The sequence below is a fragment of the Culex quinquefasciatus genome, chromosome 3, assembly GCF_015732765.1.
Source record: "Culex quinquefasciatus strain JHB chromosome 3, VPISU_Cqui_1.0_pri_paternal, whole genome shotgun sequence".
Lineage (NCBI taxonomy): Eukaryota > Metazoa > Arthropoda > Insecta > Diptera > Culicidae > Culex > Culex quinquefasciatus.
In genome coordinates, this window is record NC_051863.1 from 98364817 (window position 1) to 98385899 (window position 21083).

At 45.1% G+C, this 21083-nt stretch overlaps 1 protein-coding gene across 1 annotated transcript in view; it reads right to left on the reverse strand.

Moving 5' to 3' along the window:
- Window positions 1-21083, reverse strand: part of LOC119769447 (coiled-coil domain-containing protein AGAP005037-like) — a 105822-nt gene that overhangs the window by 83206 nt on the left and 1533 nt on the right. The window lies entirely within an intron of this gene.

A 21083-nucleotide genomic window follows, 5' to 3' on the forward strand; every position in this document is an offset into this window, starting at 1 on the left:
ATCGATGAACAGGTGGTGCGTCGGGATCTGGTACTCGCGACATTTTTGGAGGATTTGGCGTAGCAAAAAGATTTGGTCCGTCGTCGATTTCCCCTCCACAAAACCGGCTTGATACGGCCCAACGAAATCCTTTGCTCGCTCCGACAGACGACAGAAGATGATCTGAGACAGCACTTTTATTATTATTATTATTATTGTTTATTCATGTAATGTAAGACACAGGCTTATAAAATATTACATTTTGATTTAGTATGATAAATTCACAATTTCGTAACCCTAGCACTAATACTATTTATATTTACTATTTTATCTCGAATGCGTTTTGTTAATCCTAATCGTTGAGTAAGTTTAGCAATTGTCTCTTGAAGCAAGGAATATTTCTACATGATTTTAAGTTTGTAGGTAGAGAATTCCAGGTAGATACGCCTCTTGCAAACAGTGAACCATTATAATAAGCAGAGGAATGATTAGGTATAATAAAATTATTCGTTCTCTGATTACGAAAAGGAACTAGTTTGGTAAAAAGATAGTTGGGTTTTTTACTATGAATTATTCTGAAAAGTGTAACTGAAGAGCGAAATTTAATAAATTGGGAAAACGGACATCCTAAGAGATTACTTTGGTAGTTAGTAACACTATCATATCTTGAAAGATTATATACATATCGAACACATGCATTCAGGGCAACTCTGAGTCTATCAAGTGCAGCCACTGTAGCGTTAGAAAGAACGAAATCTCCATAGATAAAATGAGGATAGATTAGCGTTTTAAACAGTTTAAGCTTCGTGGCAATATCGAAATTTTTGGTAATTAGATTAAGCTTTTTAGTGTTCCATACACTTTTCCAACTTGTGCATTTATGTGCGAGCTCCAGTCCAGATTCGATTTAAAAATTATACCAAGGTTATTGGCGCTTTCAAAAATTCTATTCTTTCACCTGACATAACTAATGGAGGAGGGAAGGTGGAGTTCTTAGATTGCTTATAAGAAGTGCTTTTGTTTTACTTGGATTAATAGGAAGAAAATTATTTTCGGACCAATGATGAACTTTGGCCAGATCATGGTTGATTTCATTCGAAATTAAAAGATTATTTGAATTTTTCTTGGCACAATAGTAAATTTGAACGTCGTCAGCAAATAAATGTACCAAACAATGATCTAAAATTGATGGCAAATCATTAATAAACAATGAAAAAAGAAGAGGACCAAGTACGGAACCTTGAGGCACCCCAGAGAGAATAAGTTCGAACAACGAATAACAGTCATTGTGATAGACACATTGACTACGTTCTGATAAATAAGATTGAATTAGAGATGCAGCATGTTGGGAAAACCCAAAGATAGATATCAGTTTATCAATAAGTTTAGCATGTGATACACGATCGAATGCTTTGGCAAAGTCTACCAAAAGTAAAATAGCAACTCCTTTTTATCAACGCAGCAAGCTATATCATCATGTACTTTGAGAAGGGCTGTTTCAGTGCTATGATCCTTTCTAAACCCAGACTGGAAAGGTGATAATAGATCAAATTCATTTATGTAACCCTGGATTTGAGCTTTCAGAATTTTTTCAAGAACTTTCGAAAGTGCGCTAAGGATACTAATGGAATACCCGATTCGAGTGGTAGTTTGACAGTTCGCTCCATAAGAAATACATTGCTTACTACCAATCGCGTCGGGTACTCCATTGGTCTCATATTTGTAACACAAGAGGATGAAGCTTTTTTCTTAATTGGTATAACTTTGACTCTCTTCCAAGCTAGGGGAAAAACGGAACTTATAATGATTGAATTGAATAGGTGGGAAATCATCGGTAAAATTAAAGGCAACATAATTTTTATAAATTTTATGGGGACATTGTCAAGACCAACAGCATTGGAACTAATAGAGAAAATTGCATTAATTATTTCATGGTTTTCTACGGGTTTAAAGTGAAAACCATTGGGGTTTACATTAGGAATACTAGTATAGATTTGTGACGGAGTGAAGTTAGACGTAAAAAATTGATTAATATCATTAGCAGAACTATCACACACTGTCGAGGATGAATTACTCTTGGTGATGCCAAGATTTTTAATATTCCTCCAGAGCTGTTTACTGGGAGCAGAAACGGTAATTCTTTGTTTAAGGTGGTTAGATTTAGCATTTTTTATCAACAGATTTACACGATTTCTGAGAGTCTTGTAGAGTGAGTGGTCTGAATCTAAATTACTGTGCTTCCAGTTTCTATATGCAATATCTCTATCGATCATAACACTCTGAATCGTATTGCTAAACCAGGGATTTGATTTAGTTTTGCTTAGTCTAAGCGGAACAAATTCATTAAAAGAGTAAACCAGATGTTCATTAAGTAAATCAACTAATCTGTTAGGATCCGAGATTTCAAAGTAATTAGTCCAATTAGTATTATAGAACGTATTTTGAATTGCAGGTAAATCAGCGAAATTGTAATCACGATACCAAACTCTATTTGTATCAGGATTCAATGAGAAATCAATAGTTGCCAAAATTAAATCGTGCCTAGAAATTCCAGGCATAGAAACTTGGTTGAATTTTAAGACCGAATCAGGGTTATCTGTAAGAAAAAGATCTAATAACGAACAGCCAGAGTTATAAAAGAAAGTAGGCTCTTCATTAATACAGCAATGAGACATCATTTCTAATATTTCACAAAAACGGACCGATTTGGTATTCGATTTGGAAGGATCAGTATTGAAATCACCGATGAAATAAGTTGATTTGTATTTGGAATGATATTCAGAAATCAGATTATGTAATATATCAGCACAGTCTAATTGAGGTGGGTTGTATATAATACCAAGTAGGAAGTGTTCATTACTACACATGAAATCAAGAATCAAAAATTCGGTACTACGATTGGGAGGGATTTGGTCATTTGACGATTTTTCAAGAATTCTGCATTGAAGACCTTTCCTAAAATAAACACAAATACCACCACCACGGCGGTTACGATCATTTCGAATTAGTTGATAACCTTCTATACAAATCATTGAATCCGCTATCGAATTATCAAGCCAGGTTTCAGTAAAACAGATAATATCCGCTTTACTTTGCGTGAAAGTCAACTTCAACTCTTCAAATTTGCTAAAACTTCTAGCAGATAAACTTTGAACATTAATATGACAAATATTTAACTTATTTTGATTAAAAATAGCGTTAACTACAGCTTTGGTAATAAATATGTTTGCAGAGGCATTATTAGGCGGGAGATTATCCATTATCAAAATTGAAAGATGGACATCGCAGAGAACTTACTAAACTAACCCAAAAACTAAGATTTAAAACTACAATCGAGATAAAATACTTACTACTAAAAGCGTTTGCAGAATTCATAGTTCGATTTGAGTTGCTCCAATTCTTCACTCAGCATTCTTTCAGTATTCGAAACCAGCATTTGCAGCATCACAGCGTACAACAGCAACAACGTCAGCTCCACCGCCGGACCTCCAGCTGCTAACTCCTTCCAAAATAGTCGATTCAGCCGCCGGTGGCCTCCACTTGCTCGGGGGTTAGGCTCGCCCCTACGGAGTAACCACTGACCTGCTACGTCCAGCGCACCCCTACGGAGTGGCCGCAGGACGCGTGGCAGGCCAGGCGACCGGCCACACCGGGCCGGATTTCCCCTGCGGCTGTGTCCAGTAACTCAGCAACGGATGACTAGCGTTGGCGTTGCCTACGGACCGACTGCGATGTAAGGGTAGAACATCACTCGTTGACATCATTTCCTCGTGGCGAATTACATTTGACTGTATCAGGAACAAAACTTTCAGGAGGGGATTTGGATACATGGAGAAAAAAGGATCGGAGTCATGGGAAAAACTTGAGGCAGGAAAATGAGATTATCAAGGATAGGGTAGTGCTGTTTTTTTTTTTTTTTTTGACTTTTAGGAAGGAAGATAAGAAGGGAAAAATTTAAGGATGGAATCGTAGGAAAAAAATGGAAGGATAAAGAAAAACTAGTAAGGATAGGGAAAACTTAACAGCCATCGGTGGCCTCCTTTTACTCGGGGGTTAGACTCGCCCCTACGGAGTGACCACTAACATGCTGCGTCCAGCGCACCCCTACGGAGTGACCGCTGGACGCGTAGCAGGTCAGGCGACCGACCACAACGGCCGGATTTCCCCTATGGCTGCGTCCCATAGCTCGGTAACGAAGGGCTTGCGTTACCTACGGACTAATTAACGGGCTAATTTTTTTTTGTGATTTTCTTTCGTTTTTTTATTTCTATTTTTTTTTGCTTTTTTTTAAATTTATTTATTTTTTTTTTTTTTTGGCTTTTAGGAAAGAAGATGACTTAAGGAAAATTTAAGGATCAGGGAATCAAAGGGAGGAGGAATGAGAAAAACTAGTAAGGATAGGGAAAAACTGAACAGGTATCGATGGCCTTAATATTTCTTTTTTTTTTAATTTTTGTTTTTTTAATTTTTTTTTTAATTTTTTTTTTCTTGATTTTTTTATTTTTAATTTTTTTTTATTTTTATTTTTTTATTTTTTTATTTTTTTAGACTTTTAGGAAGGAAGGAAAGACGGGGAACTTAAGGAAGGATTCAGAGGAAAAGGGAAAGGAAAAGAAGAACTATTGAGGAATAGGGTATTATCGAAAGACGGCTAGGTGCTCCAGGGTCGGGCAGGGCTCAGCAGGTGCGTTTCCTCTTCCTTTGGCGTACACGATTCCGTTCCTGGAGTAAACTTTCTGGACTTTTCCCTCCTTCTTGAGACGCAGAGCAGCAGCACGGATCTCACGGTCCTCCTTCGTTAAGTTCTCATTAACGTAGATGCGGTTGGTGTTCTGGAAGCCAATGTGGGACAGGTTCAGGTCTCGATGGTTAAGGTAGCTGGCATAGAAGGCGTTGCGGTCTGCACGGAGAGCAAATTCGCAGATTATCGGCGGAGTAGAACCCACAGCAATGGGAGATTTGGCCAGCCTTGCCAAACTCGCCAAGGGGATTTTGCTTTCGTCACAGCCCAGCCTGGTGACGATGCACCCGAACATAGCCACCAGGTTTTCATTCTGCTGGTACGGTACACCTGAGATGATCAATTCGTTCACCTTCTCCACTCGTCCAATTGATGCATTTGCACGATCAACATCATGCCGAACTCCAGAAACTGAGTCAGCAAGCCGGTCAATTTTACTGCCACACTCAGTTTTGAACGCTGCCAGGGAGTCCTCCAGCCCGTCGATCCTCTTGTCCAGATCCTGCTTAAAGTTGTCCAGTTTGGCCTCGATTTTGCTCCACAAATCATCGATCGACATGATTGAGTCCGGTTCGCTATCGCTTCTTGGTCGTTTGTTTATGTTGCCGTCGAAAAGAGAGTTGACAGAATCCGATCGTCCCGCGAGAGAAGAGACTGACATGGAACGAGTTATACGACAGTTCATGTGTATAACAGTTGGACAATTCTTGAGGGCTTCTCTGGAAATGGTCTTCAGAAGATCCTGAGCATAGTATTATCCAATAATTAAAAGCTCGGATAGGCACCAGAAAACACAAACTCGCACGAACCGAAACTATTTCGCACTAGTTTAAAGACTCGTAAAGCGATTTCCGACGGTTTCAAGGTGAAAGCACGGAAGAATGCACTTAAAAGTGAAGAATTAAGAGCACACTAAAAAAAAACTTGTTTACTCGACGCTCATCCCTTTAGGATTTTTGGGGAAATTTCATATCCAGTATCAAAACCCTTCAGTTTGATACCCATATTGCCCCAACTCTTATGGTTCGGCAAATGTCTCCCCATCGGAACATCCGCGGGCCTCCGGCCACTCCGGATTGTGGAGACAGCACTTTGTAGGCCGCGTTGAGAATAGTGATGGCTCGATAGCTCTCACATTCCAACTTGTCCCCCTTCTTGTAGATCGGGCATATTACTCCCTCTTTCCACTCCTCCGGTAGCTGTTCTGTGTCCCAGACCTTGACAATGAGCCGGTGTAGACAGGCCGCCAGCTTGTCCGGGCCCATCTTGATGAGTTCAGCACCGATACCATCCTTACCCGCTGCTTTGTTGTTCTTCAGCTTCTTGATGGCATCCTTAACCTCCCTCATCGTGGGTGCTGGCTCGTCCTCGCCGTCCACCATACCGCTGACGTCGTTTCCCCCGTCGTCCTGGTACTCCACCTCTGGGCCGTTCAGGTGCTCGTCGAAGTGCTGCTTCCACCTTTCGATCACCTCACGCTCGTCCGTTAAGATTCCTCCGTCTTTATCCCGGCACATTTCGGCTCGCGGCATGAAGCCAGTCCGGGATTGACTGAGTTTCTTGTAGAACTTACGCGTTTCGTTGGAGCGATACAGCTGCTCCATATCCTGGCACTCCAACTCTTCCAGGCGGCGCTTCTTATCCCGGAAGAGATGGGTTTGCTGTCTTCGCAACTGTTTGTACGACTCCTTGTTCCCACGGGTGTTGCGCAGCAGCCACTTGTCCCGCGCTGTTTTCTTCTCGTCCCAAATCGCCTGACATTCCTCGTCGAACCAGCCGTTCCGTCGAACTCGGTCCACGTACCCGATGGCGCTCGATGCCGCTGCGTTGATGGCTGCTTCCATATGGCTCCAGCAGGCCTCCAGAGGGGCTTCGGTAAGCTCACCCTCGTCAGGCAACGCAGCTTCGAGTTCCCGCGCGTACTGGGTAGCGACCTCAGGATCCTTGAGCCGCTCCAGATTATACCGCTGCGGGCGACGGTACCGGATCTTGTTGACCTCAGACAGGCGTTGGCGCAGCTTTGCCACCACCAGGTAGTGGTCCGAGGCGATGTCCGCGCCACGGTAGGTTCTGACGTCGATTATGTCCGAGAAGTGCCGACCATCGATGAGAACATGGTCGATTTGAGTCTCCGTGTCGTTTGGTGATCTCCAGGTGTACTTGTATAGGGAGGTGTGCTGGAAGAAGGTACTACGTATGGCCATGTTTCGGGAGGTAGCGAAATCGATGAGTCGTAGGCCGTTCTCGTTCGTCTGCTGGTGAGCGCTGAACCTCCCAATAACCGGCCGTTAAGTCATTCCAGGTGTAGGAGTTGTATCCATGCCATAAGTATAAACAACACACCAAACCAAGCCTACTCCGGTGGAATCGCTGGCGGCGGTTGGACTCGCAATCCAAAGGTCGTCAGTTCAAACACTGGGGTGGAAGGTTCCTTGGAGTAGAAAGAGGTTTGGGTGCTCTCCCCATTCAAGCCTTCGGACTCCTAGGTTCGAGCAGAAACTTGCAATAGAGACCACAAAAGACCCGGGGGTCGTTAATGTGGATGGTTTGATTTTTGTTTGTTTGTTTTTATTATGGAGGCTTTACACAGTTTGTGCATTCGCCTCTTAAAAATACATTTTTAATTCATATACATCAATTCACACCATTTCATAAAGTTGTCCGTTCTGCGTTTTGCACTGTCTTCCTTGTTAATTTGCCGCAACGTTTGCTCGTCCATCACCGTTTCACTGTCGAAATTTATTTGAGTGCGCTTCTCTTGTGGTGTTGTTTTGGAGTCGATAGAAACTGTCGTTTTATACTCTTCCTTTTCTTCTCAACAGTTCTAAACCCATCTTCGTCGGTGACCTTCGAGATCTTCGTGTACTGTTGTTGTTGTTGCAGCTGGTACAATAGGAGTCGTCGCTGGTTTGTCTTGCTTCTTGTTGTTCACGATCTTTTTTGATTTCACGGATGAGCAGGTTTTCTCCGGGTAACTTTTCTGTCCACATCATCGGCAAGTCGGGGTCTGGCCAGCATGAGTGGCCAAACTTAGTTGGCCCTTGATGCTAACATACGACGGAACCGGCTTGGAGAGTTTCATCCTCAGGACTTGCACCCCGTTTGGAATCCCGGGAAAAAAGTTCTTCCAAACATCGTCTCTCCATACTGCGCCATTCCGTCAGCGATCTCGTTGTTCGGCATTCCCGGTGGAAGGTCGTGGACCCGAACGTCAACAGCATTGTCGTGAACGTAGATTGGGATACGGAAACACTTCTCACCTGAACGGATTGTGTGCTTCAAGTTGTTGTCTGCTGCTGCTTTGGTGGCTGTTGCTAGGTCAGCCATAGGGGGATGGCGTCACTATTTTTAGACCACATTTTCCACTTTTTCTCATCGAAACCGACTACTTTATCAACTTCATTTTGCTGGGCGAGATAGGACGCCGTCTATTTTTAGACGATGACTCAGCACTTTTACACTGTTGCGCTTTAAAAACCAGGTGGCAGCACGATGTAACGCCACGTCCCTATTTCGATGAGGACGCCGTTCCGGGTGTTGTGCAGTTGGAGGCACTTGATCCCGGCAGGTTCGAGGCCCATGTTTTTCTCCACAAATGCTTTCACGGAGTCCAACGATGGGCGAACAGGGAGGACACCAAAGTCCCCGAAGATCGTGTTCTTCGATTAGAACTCATTGTTGAGCATAGCCGAAAACAAACAAATTTGCTGCGAATAGGTAACACGTCTGATAGGCACCGCGTATTGCTGCCGACTGTGTTAATGTTTAGTTGTTCCACTCTTGACCTGATGTTATAAAGTTTTCCTATGCCCTATGATTTTTTCTCAAAATAGAAGTTTCTTATAGGTTTTGATCCGGGGAACAACTTGTAGAATATAACCAAGCGCTAGGAATTGGTCCCGAACCAGAGCAGTATTGTATTGCCATATAAGCTCTTCTCAGCGCGCGGCCAAGCTTCTTACACAGCACCGCTAGGTTCTGAGCATAACCTTTGCACCGGGTGATAAATGCTAGGCGATTATTTGCACTCGAAAAACGCTTGGAAGATTGGGCCGGGGAGCCAAGGTTTTAAACCTGAGTTTTTTTCACATGCTGGAATTTGCCTTGTAAAGCAACCGCCTTACTCGCACGGCTGCGGCTCCCCTCACCACCATTACGACCATTAGTGAGATTTAGAAAACTTCAATTTTCGTGTTTCTTTTACTTATAGCGGTTTTATCTCAGCAACCCGAGGTCCAATCTTCAATAAACAATTTTATAGCAAATTTTCTGAACTTTTCAAAAAAAATATTTTTAGAAATAGTCAATCATGGTCACTATTTTTAAAAATCAAAATCAAATTATTCGCTCTACAGCATTGCCTTGGTGTTCTCGATTGCGAGATTCCTACTCGAAACTAGGTGTTCGAAGGCTTGATTGTTGAGGCAATCGCAAACCTCTTTTTACACCTTAGTTTCCATCCACCCCGGGATTCGAACTGACGACCTTTGGATTGTTAGTCCAACTGCCTACCAGCGACTCTACCGAGACAGGACCCAGGGAGACGACTCCTACACCTGGACTGAGCTAACGACCTAACCTTTAGGGTTAGCCGGGGCCAACATTTACTTCCCTTCCGACGGAAGGCGTGATCAGACAAATCTCGTCTCGAAAAATGCCACCGGGGCCGTCTGGGATGGAACCCAGGCCGACTGGGTGAGAGGCAACCACGCTTACCCCTACACCACGGTCCCGGCAAATCGAAAACTGCAAATATTTCGCTAAAATCAAACTTTCGGTGGCTACATCTTGAAAACGGAGCCCTTTATAAAAAAAATCTGTAAAGTGGTTTTCGATTGCAAATGCTATTTTGCATTAAAAAATAACGTCAAATTTGTTTTTGCATGAAACTTCGATTTTTCCAAAAATCACTATTTTTTCAATAATTCACAACTCGGCGGCAGATTTTTTGACCAATTTTTCTCTAAGGCTCAAAAGTTGCGGATTTTTGTCCCCTAAAACATATCAAAAAATCTCGAAAATCAAAAAATACGTATTTTGGGACATTGAGTTTTAGTAAAAAAAAATCCGTGTACCTATTTTTCTCGATAGTCCTCAACAATACCTACAATTTTGCCAAAGAGCATGAGCATGAGAGATCACCCATGGTTGCCCCTCCGTTGCTGAACAGAACCGTAATATCCTTTCAGCACTACTGATCATAGGCTTCGACGATCTAATAGTGTTTCCCTTATCAACAGCATGTATGAATGCGCCGAAAAGATAAAACACCATGATTGATCAAGCTTGATCAATTGCGAATAGGTAACAGTCATTGGCCACCAACGGCGCCCGCCATGTCAGTTTGTAGACCTCGATTTTAAGGGACGGGAATGTTAGTTAGCGCAGGTTGCTACTTGGGCAGCTGATTTACTCTGTGCTTACACCCCACGAGCGCCAGGAACCTGAAAACTTGTTAGTAGGATAGGGTGTTTGGTCAGGATTCATCAAAGAAGATGATGATGCGACCCAAAATCATAGTGTTTGTTGAAAGGTGTTATATATTATTCTCAAGGCAAACAATCGGATGCTACGGATGAGACATTTCCCTTTTATAGGTTGTTAAATTTAAATGAAAGATAGAATCAAAATCATTTGTAATTAAAACTGAAGGGTTAAACAGTGTAATTTTTAACTTGAGATGATTTCACGAGTTTTAAATGATTGATGTTTAGTGAGGTACTGATTAACTTTGCGAACGACGATGTTTATCGAGATGAAATGGTATGATAGGGTTTTGTTGTTGTTGCACGCCGCGACGGACACGAAAAATCTTGCGACCCAACGGAAAGAGATCGCAAATCGGACTGGCTAGCTGTCATCGGGACAACCAGAGCCAGCTGCACCTCAACACACACACGCACGTGGAAAAAAACGAAAAACACACTGCGACGGACGCGAAAAATCTTGCGACCCGACGGAAAGGCATCGCAAATCGGACTCTGCCCAATCCTGTTTTTTTTTTCACTTTGTAAATACCTACAACTTTGCCAAAGACACCAAATTCGCAATTCGCAATTTCGCAATATTCAGTGTAAGAACGGGCCTTGACCGATCTTATGCACCAGGTTACCGACGAACACGCACTGCCCTTACACCTACATCTCACCCTTGCTCTAAGTCAGTACGAGCAACACGCTAGAACACGCTTTGAGTGTTCGTGCCATGGCCATGGCCTGCAGGCATGCACACCTTCTTTCCCGGTTACGCATTTTAACTCGGCCGGGGGTGGTACATTACGTAGGGTTTGATGTAGGTATAAGCGCCTATCAATTTATAGTGTGCCTATCAACTTTTATTAAAGCAAAAACTGTGTTATTTTTTTTAGTTAAAATTCAAAAACTAGTTGTTATTTTACTGTGCATTGTTTTCTCCTGAAATCATTCCTACACTGAGCAAAACTTACACAGCTCAACGAAGTGTTCTACACATGATCTGGCCCTGCTGTACAGAGCACTCAAATATCAATCGCAAAACACTTGAAATTTCGGTGATTGGCCATGAAATAATGCCAATAGCCAAACACTTGAATTTTAAATGGTGTTGAAAAATAAAATTACGTACAAGCGATTTACAGGTTCTCGCTTGCTAGTCGTGCACGCTACCACTGCGCCGGCCGACCAGTTGAAGACGGGAGAGTTTTTTGTGCTATTGGTTCTTGCCTCGCTTCTAGCCTTCGATGAAAGTCGCGCAAAAATCAATCAGTGAAACAAATTAAATTCATGTGGATAATCACGTTGACTTTGAATAGTGCCTGTTTTGGGTAGATCTTAAGATCATTTTCAAGTGTTTTGCTCATCACTTTGAATAGTTCAAGAAGGTGGGACAAATTCATGAGCAAAACAATTGAAAAGCTTGAGCCACCCGAATGAAAATAACATGTTAAAAAATACCAAAAAGTCAACCGCCTAAACACTTGCATTTGATAGTGGATTGGATTGATGTTGAAACACAAACCAATTAGATCTACGATGTGACTTTATTCAATCATTCAAGTGTTTGGGCACTTGAATAAAAAGTGTGGCATATTTTCAGTGTAGTGTTGAGTCGTGTTTTCTGTTGCTATTTTTTTTTGTCGCGGTGATTTGTTACAATTGTTGGTCCGAAGCATGTTATAAAAGTTTACCAAAAGTATAGAGGTGGGCTTATTTGAGCGAACCGTTCTTATGCACCGGCTCAAGCTAAAGAACGAATGAGCGACCGCTCAGAAAAAATGAGCGGCGGTTCATTTTGTGAACCGGATCTTTTCAAAGGACCGTGAAATAAAAGACCGAGTGGAAGAACGAACCGAACGAGAGCAAATGAGCGAGAGCGAATGAACGGACAGAATGGAACGGAGCGCTTGATTTGCGTCGCTCGCGCCGTCTTCGAAGTCTTCTTTCGTTCTCTCGCTCACGCTCATTTGCTCTCGTTCGGTTCGTTCTTTCGTTCGTTCGGTTTGTTTTTATGCTCATTCTTTTAATTTCGTTGTGGTGTGCTGGCGGTGATGAAGCGGGACAATCAGGTTCTCACCGATCGCCTCATGATTCACTGTATAGCGCGCTTTATGCTTGTTGCTAGCCTGTGTGGTGATGGTGACGCCTGTCACATAACGCCAATTTCTCTCGTTTCTCCAAAACGCAGAGAAAAAAAATCTTGTGATTTTAAATCGGCTGATTGTCGCTCGATTTTGCATAAGTTTTCGAATGATTTCGATGATTCAAGTAAATTAATATTATGGACTTTTTTTTTGGCATACTTTTTATATCCCTTGTTTTGGCAATTCTCTTGTTGTTTCTTTAATAAAAGTTGTTCTATTATCTTCCACAAACAAAATATGTACTGCTTTTCAAGACTATTTTATGAAGTGCAGCAAAATGCTAACTCAAATAAGCCTGTTTTGTACTTTTAAAATTTATGGAACAAAAAATCATATCTATTCATTTCACAAATAATGGGAAGACAATTGCAAACCATAATCAAGCTTTAGTTTAATTATATTTAACTACGACAAGTCATGATTTGGTAAAAAATATGCATATGATTTCTTGGACGATCTCCTATTTATTCCGAATAAGTATGATTGCTGCATTTTTTTATGACGAAAAATACAAGTGACTGAGCAAATTTCACTTGAAATCATGAATCAACTTGGCTATAAGTAGAGAGCCTGGAGCTTATTAGAGAACGGCCATCTCAAACCAAAAGTACCAATCGAAGCACGAGAACTGTCAAACGGAGGTACCAATCGAGCATTAAACAAAGGATTTTGCTCGATTGGTACCTCCGTTTGACAGTTCTCGTGCTTCGATGGTTTGCTCCGTCTCTAGCTATAAGAGTAAAAAAAAGCAAGCACCTCTCTATTTTTTCACTTTGAACAAAATGAGCGGATAAGCCGTTCAAAAGAGCCGCTCATTTAATTGAGCGAACGAAAATGAGCGGCTCACAAAAATGAGCTATTTTGCCCACCTCTACAAAAGTACAATAGTTATATTTGTTGTAATCTTCTCATTGAAACTGCCGGCGACAAAATTGGGCGAAAAGTTCACCGCCCGGAGATCGCGAGTTGGCGCGAGCGAATGAACACCGCTAAAAAAGATTCGGGGGTGCATTGGGGTTAAATGATCATTTCGTCATTCGGTTTAATTAAAAAATAATTATTTTTTCGTAAATATCGCTACTTTGATGCGATGTAATTCATTTTTACAGTAAAGTAGGCATTGTTACATCAAATTTGACCTTTCAAACGCACTAGAATGGCCAACTTTTAAAACATCAATGTTTGCCAATTTGACCGTTTTACCCCCAATTCCCCTTGTAGAACAAAAGAAAAGTTCATCCGCGGTCTGTCAGCAGCGCGCTGTTTTGTTTGCTGGATCAACATTTGGAAATGTCGAACGTTGAAGGAAATCGCTCAAAAAATGGAAATTAATCGATTTCAAATGTTATGGCCGCAAATGAAAGGTAAGGGTGGCTAATTTTTGATTCCGATCTGTAAAACTAGTTCTGGCGAGGGTTCTGGGCACTGCGGCAATCGATTTTACCGGTGGGTTGCTTCCGGTTGCATTTGATTTGAGGAGAAGGTTTTTCAATCCACCAGGGGCTTATTCGGGGGCAACAGTTTCGGTAATCCGGAACTTCCGGTAAGTTTCATATTTGCAGTGTTTAGCATGAAAAACAAACTTAGACCAATCTTTCAAATGTGCGCTCTTTTTGAGGAGGGGGCGCATCCGAAGAAGAGCGCAACTCGGGGGAGCGTTATTTCGGGGTTTGAGCGCAAATCGAAGGAGCGTTATTGCGGGGTTTTGGCGTAAAATGGGATTTTCTTTTTTAATTTTATTTACAATTAAACGAAACATTTATAGTTTATTGTTTATTCGTCAAGCTTATGTAGACTACTTACAATTTTCTTACATACTAGATATTATTTCTATTGTACAGATTTTTTCGTAGTTCCGGTTTAGACATGTCGAAATGTATGTACTGTGAATTTTCATTATAAAAGCGCATCATTTGATTTAATGGCGAATTTTTTTAATTATTTGTCGTGTATGCAGTTATTCTAAAAAGTGGTGAATGTCTATGAGTACGGCTTGGTTCATGAATACTATTGCGTATTACTGAAAATAATGCTGCTGACTGTATGCGTTGAGAAATAATGTCGTTGATGAAAAAGAGCATGGCAAATTTACGACGTTCTTGTAATGATTGTATGTTTATGAGCATGCAGCGTGCTTCATACGATGGGAGAGGAAATGCAGTCCAGTTAAGTTTACGTAGTGCGTACAGTAAGAATTGTTTTTGGACAGATTCAATACGTGCTTGGTGTACTGCATAGTATGGATTCCAGACGATACTACAGTATTCCAAGAGTGGCCTGACATACGTTATATAGAGTAATTTAATAGTATACGGGTCCTGGAAGTTGAATGCAAAGCGCTTTATAAAGCCTAATGTACTTTTTGCCTTGTTTATTATTGTGTTATAGTGTTCTACAAAAGTTAGTTGTGAGTCTAGGATGACACCTAGATCACGTACTACTTTGCATTTTTCTACTGGTTGGTTTCCTAATAATACTGTTATGTTTGGTGTATCATGTTTTCTGCTGAAGGCAATGGAATTACATTTCTTTACATTCAATTGGAGTAGGCTTTGATAAGTTGGCAACCACCGCACTCTGTTCGCCCCTACGACGCTCAAGCCCACTGGGCACACGCGGGCTGCTGCTGTTTGACAGCTGCACTTCCGCTACCAGTATGTGACAAAACCAAACGAGAATACACGCTATTTTTCTTTTCGCTTAAGTTAAACCGCGTGTTTTATTCCGACCTCCCCGAAACCTCTTTAGGTTGTGGGCCCAAGTCGCGTTTTTCGGTCAAACGGGAAAAGTGCGCGGAATCGTCGGGCGTCATGACGGACGCAAAACCCGCTCCGGTGCAGGTGCCGATGTTGGACGAGTCCAACTTCAACCCGTGGCGTATCCGCATGTTATCGTTCCTGGAGGAGCACGAGCTCTTGGAATGTGTGCGGTCGGACGTGGGCGACGTGGCGGAACTGGAGGAGAAAGTGGGAGAAAAGCCGGAGGAAAAGACGGCCCGGATGAAGCTGCTGGAAAAGCGCATCAAGAAGGACCGTCACTGCCGTTCGCAGTTGATGGCGCGGATCAGCGATGCGCAAATGGACCACCTGGAGGAGGACATGTCCCCGAAGGACATCTGGGACAAGCTGCACAACATCCACGCGCGGAAGAGCGTCGCGAGCCGGATGCGGATCCAACGGCAGATCGTGACGATGCGCTACGATGGAGGAAAGCTGCAGCAGCACTTCTTGCAGTTCGAGAAGTTGATCCGGGAGTATCGGTCCGCCGGCGCGAAGCTGGAGGAGATCGACGTGATTTGCCACCTGTTCATCTCGTTGGGATCGGCGTTCTCCGGTGCAGTGACGGCGCTGGAAACCATGTCACAGGAGGACCTCAAGCTCGATTTCGTCAAGAACCGGCTCTTGGACGAAGAGACGAAGAAGGGCATCGAATCGCCCACCCCGTCCCAGAGCGATGCTGCGTTTCACGGGGCGAAGCCGCAGAAGAAGCAAAAGTGTTTCGGCTGCAACAAGGAGGGCCACCGGGTGGCCGACTGTCCCGAGAAGAAGAAGCCGCAGCAGAGCAAGAGGAAGCAGAGGTCGAAGGCGAACGTGGCGGATTCCGGCAGCAACCGGAAGGAAGTTTGCTTCGTGAGCGAGGCGAACCCCACCAGGCGCGGACGCGCTGGTTCATAGATTCCGGTGCGACGGACCATCTAGTGCGGGACAAGGAGCTGTTCTGTGAGCTGCATCGTCTGAAGAAGCCCATCGAGATCGCGGTGGCCAAGGACGGTGAAACGATCCAGGCGGAGCACTCCGGCACGGTGAAGGTGGTGGCGGTCGTTGACGGTAAGAGAGTGAACTGTACGATCAAAGACGCGTTGTACGTGCCAAAGTTGCGCTGCAATTTGTTTTCGGTGCTGCGCGTTGAACAAGCCGGGATGCGCGTCGTGTTCGAAGACGGGAAAGCGACAGTGTACAGTGGTTCCGAAATCGTCGCGTGTGCTACTGTGCAGAACAAGCTGTACGAAATGAACTTTCTGGCTCGGCACGGTACGGACGATTCTTCACTGTTGACGTGCGGTCGCGTGCGGAAGGGGTTCGTGCTCTGGCACCGTCGTTTTGGACATTTGAACGAGCAAAGCCTCAAGTGTCTGGTGCAGAAGGAGATGGTATCCGGACTCGATCTCAGTACCGCCGGGACTGACGATACCGTCGTGTGTGAATCGTGCGTCGTCGGCAAGCAAACGCGGAAGCCTCACCCACCGCGTGAAGGTCGTCGATCGTCGCGAGTGCTCGAATTGGTACACACCGACGTGTGTGGTCCCGTATCGCCGGAGGGACTCGATGGGATGAAATATTTTGTGACGTTCATCGACGACTGGACCCATTTCGTGATGGTGTACCTGATTCGCTCGAAGGACGAGGTCATGGAGTGTTTCGAGGAGTACGAGGCCTTGGTGACCGCGAAGTTCGAGCGGCCGATCTCTCGGCTGAAGTGCGACAACGGCGGCGAGTACCGGAACAAGCGTTTCGAGGGGTTCTGCAAGCAAAAGGGGATCCGGATGGAACCTACTGTCCCCTACAAGCCGGAGATGAACCCGTTGAGCGAGCGCATGAACCGGACGCTAGTCGAGAAGGCGCGGGCGATGCTTGCTGATGCTGGCGTCGACAAGAAGTCCTGGGGTGAAGCCATGCTGACGGCGGCCTACCTGACGAACCGAAGCCCGACCGCTGCTCTCGAGATGAAGAAAACGCCGTACGAGTTGTGGGAGTCCAAGAAGCCGGACGTGTCGAACATTCGTGTTTTCGGCAGCGATGTGTTCGTCCACGTCCCGAAGGAGTTGCGCCGAAAGCTGGACGACAAGGCGTGGAAAGGAACGCTCGTCGGGTACTCACACAACGGGTATCGAGTCTGGGACCCCAAGAAACGGACGGTCGTCACGGCGCGCGACGTGGACTTCGTGGAGTCTGTCGCGGTGCAGCAGCAGGTCGCGCAACCCGACTCGCAGTTTGTGCCACTTGAATCCGATGAAGAGAGCTGCGTCGATGACGCGAGCTGTGCCGACGATGGAGACGAGACTTCGGAAGACGAGTTCAGCAGTGCTGCCGATGAACCCGAAGCTGAGGAAGCTGATGGCAGCGGCCGACCTCAAAGACCGAAGAACCCTCCCGCTTGGCACAAGGATTTCGAGGTTGAGTACGCCAGTTTTGCACTCAACGCGATGAACTTCATCGAGGACATCCCGAGTTCGGTCCCTGAGCTGAAAAAGCGGGACGATTGGCACGAGTGGAGAGCTGCGATGCAAGACGAGATGAACTCCATGAAGCGCAACAACGCCTGGACGCTGGTGAAGTTGCCTGCAGGACGCAAAGCTGTTACCTGCAAGTGGGTGTTCAAGGTGAAGCGGGGCGACGCTGAAAAACCGGACCGGTTCAAGGCGAGACTAGTCGCCAGAGGTTTCACGCAGAAGCCCGGGTTCGACTACACCGAGACCTACTCTCCGGTGGCGAAGTTGGACACGCTGCGGGCGGTGTTGGCGCTGGCCAACGAGAATCGGATGTTCGTGCACCAGATGGACGTGAAGACCGCGTTCCTGAATGGTGAGTTAGCTGAAGAGATCTACATGACCCAGCCGGAAGAGTTTCAGCAGGGGAATGGTCTGGTCTGCAAGCTGAACCGTTCCATCTACGGGTTGAAGCAAGCGTCCCGGGTGTGGAACGACCGATTCCATGGCGTCATCAGCAAACTCGGATTCGTCCGGAGCGCCAACGACATGTGTCTCTACACCCGAGGAGCTGGAGACAAGAAGCTGATCCTGGTACTGTACGTCGACGACATCCTCCTGGCCGGAACGTCGTTGAAAGTGCTGAAAGCGGTCAAGCAGAAGCTAACCGAGGAGTTCGAGATGACGGACGAAGGTGAGATCAAGCAGTTCCTAGGAATGCGCTTTGAACGTGACAAGCTGAAAGGAGTTCTGAAGATCAGTCATCGCGACTATTTCGATGGCCTCCTGAAGCGTTTCCGGATGGACGACTGCAAGCCGATCTCGACACCCATGGAGCACCGGCTGAGGCTGGTGAAAGGAGAGAAGAAGCAGAGAACGTCGAAGCCCTACCGTGAGCTGGTCGGTTGTCTGACGTACGCGTCCCTCACAACAAGACCGGATCTCGCTGCGGCCGTGAACTACTTCAGTCAATTCCAGTCTTGTCCGACGGATGAACACTGGGTTCATCTGAAGCGGATGCTGCGGTACATCAAGGAAACACTGGACGTCGGTCTGGTGTACAAGGCCGTGGAGAACCCTCCACTGCTGGAAGTCTACAGCGACGCGGACTGGGCGAACGACACTACCGATCGTCGTTCGATCACGGGCTGCGTGGTGAAGCTGTTCGGATGTACTGTCGGCTGGTTGACGAGGAAGCAGCAGACGGTGTCTCTGTCGTCGACGGAGGCGGAGCTCGCGGCACTCTGCACGGCGGCGTGCCACACTCTGAGGATGATACGCGTGCTGGACGATCTGGGCAAGCCAGTGGACGGTCCCGTACCGATGTTCGAGGACAACCAGTCCACGATCAGGATTGCCGAGGATTCCCGAGACTGCAAGCGCCTGAAGCACGTGGACACCAAGTTCCACTTCCTGCGGGAGCTGGTGCAGCAGAGGACGATCGAGATCGAGTTCGTGCGCTCTGCGGAGCAACAAGCGGACATCATGACCAAGGGTCTACCGGCAGCTGTCTTCAAGGATCTTCGCGCCAAGCTGGGATTGGAGGAGACGTGCTGTGATTGAGCAGGGGTGATAAGTTGGCAACCACCGCACTCTGTTCGCCCCTACGACGCTCAAGCCCACTGGGCACACGCGGGCTGCTGCTGTTTGACAGCTGCACTTCCGCTACCAGTCTGTGACAAAACCAAACGAGAATACATGCTATTTTTCTTTTCGCTTAAGTTAAACCGCGTGTTTTATTCCGGCCTCCCCGAAACCTCTTTAGGCTTTTACTACACCATGTGTAGAAAAGATTAATTTCGTTTTGGAATACATGACTGTTTTTTTTTTTTTTTTTTTAATTTATATTTATTCAGATATTTTTCTTCCATGTACATTCATTCAGTTAAAATATTATTGAGTGTCCAATCACAATCGATGACTTTTCACCTCAATTTTAAATTCTAGCAACTTTCATTTATTCATGAAATATTTTAGCTTTCGCTATTCAGTGATTTCAAATGTAGGAGGTCCTACATGTACAAAAGGGAAAAGGGATACCTTAAAACTAACTTATAAACTATATAAAGAGCGGATCAATGCAGCTGAAGACAGCAATGATTTTTGTCGAAATGCATCAATTATCTTATTGGACATAACATCCAAAGTGTCAACTTCGGCTAATTGATGAAGTTCACTGGTGCTGAACCAGGGAGGAAGTTTCAGAATCATTTTCAGAATTTTGTTCTGAATCCTCTAAAGTTTTTTCTTCCTGGTTAAGCAACAGCTTGTCCAGATCGGCACAGCATAAAGCATGGCAGGTCTGAAAATTTGTTTATAAATTAACAGTTTATTCTTGAGACAAAGTCTAGAATTCCTGTTTATAAGTGGATACAAACATTTAATATATTTGTTACTATGGGCTTTCCCCATGCTTGGGTCTGAAGGACCCTGACAACGCCCCAGCCGGTTGGTCTTAGAGCCACGGCCGGACTGGGGTGGGCTCAGGGCCTCTTTTCGCGCTGGCGGGGCTAGACAAGCAAGAGCTCTTTCTTTCAAGGGTCGGCTCGAAGCTCAAGGAATCAAGTCACTATTTAGTTAAATTAAGCACTGTATTTCTGGGACTCACGCTGTGTATGTGTGTGTGTTAGTGCGGGGCAGGTTGGCTGCTGCATCTGCTGGTCACCTCCGATGACACTCTCGTGTCTGGCTTGCTCCGGAGGTCCGCGATCGCCTCGACCGCGTCCGGAACTTGTTTCTGGAGCATCTGGCATGCTCTTTGCAGGTACGCCCACGCCACGCACGAGGGGGCGGCGCTGGTATCTCCGGCCTTGCAGGCCGACATCTTGGGTGTGGGTTAGACCGGGTCACGTGCCAGGTCTTCATGCGGTTCTTGGATAAACATTCGCCGGATGGCGTTCGGCGTCGAGTCCGTCACTTCGGCGTGCTGGTGGCGATTGTTCGCGGTCGCCGTGATCTGGTTCTTGAGCGGAAACCTTGGGTCCTTCGGGTGAGAACACAGGGGGAAAGGAGGGGGGGGGGGGGTTAGAGTACTACTGGGGCAGCTTTGAGGGCTTCACTATCGATTTCACTCGAGTTGTACCTGATTCGCCGATCTTTGCTTGCGTGTTATAGTTTTCCACTATTGAATACTGTACAAGTTCAAGGGCACTGATACTTGCTGGCTTTTTAGTTTGAAGGTCTTGCTAGTGGGCTGGTCAATGTGGAAAAGATCTTCCAAGTCAACGCTGACCCTCAGTAGAGTACTCTCTCGCTTCTTGTTAGCCCCTTTATTCCCTTTTCCCTCTAGTCCTCTCCTTACAGTACTACTTCGTACTTTTCTGGTAGCAATCCCGCAATGTAGGTTTGTACAGTGTGTTAACAAACTTTGTTCCTGCGGTTTGCAATAACAGTGTGTTTTATAGTTATGATCCCTAGCTGTGCTCTGATTTTATATTGTTTGTGATATTTATTTTACTTTTATTTACTTGGCAATATTTAATTTTAAGACTACACAAACTCTCTAATCTGTGATACCCTAATTTTAATGTAAAGCTTGC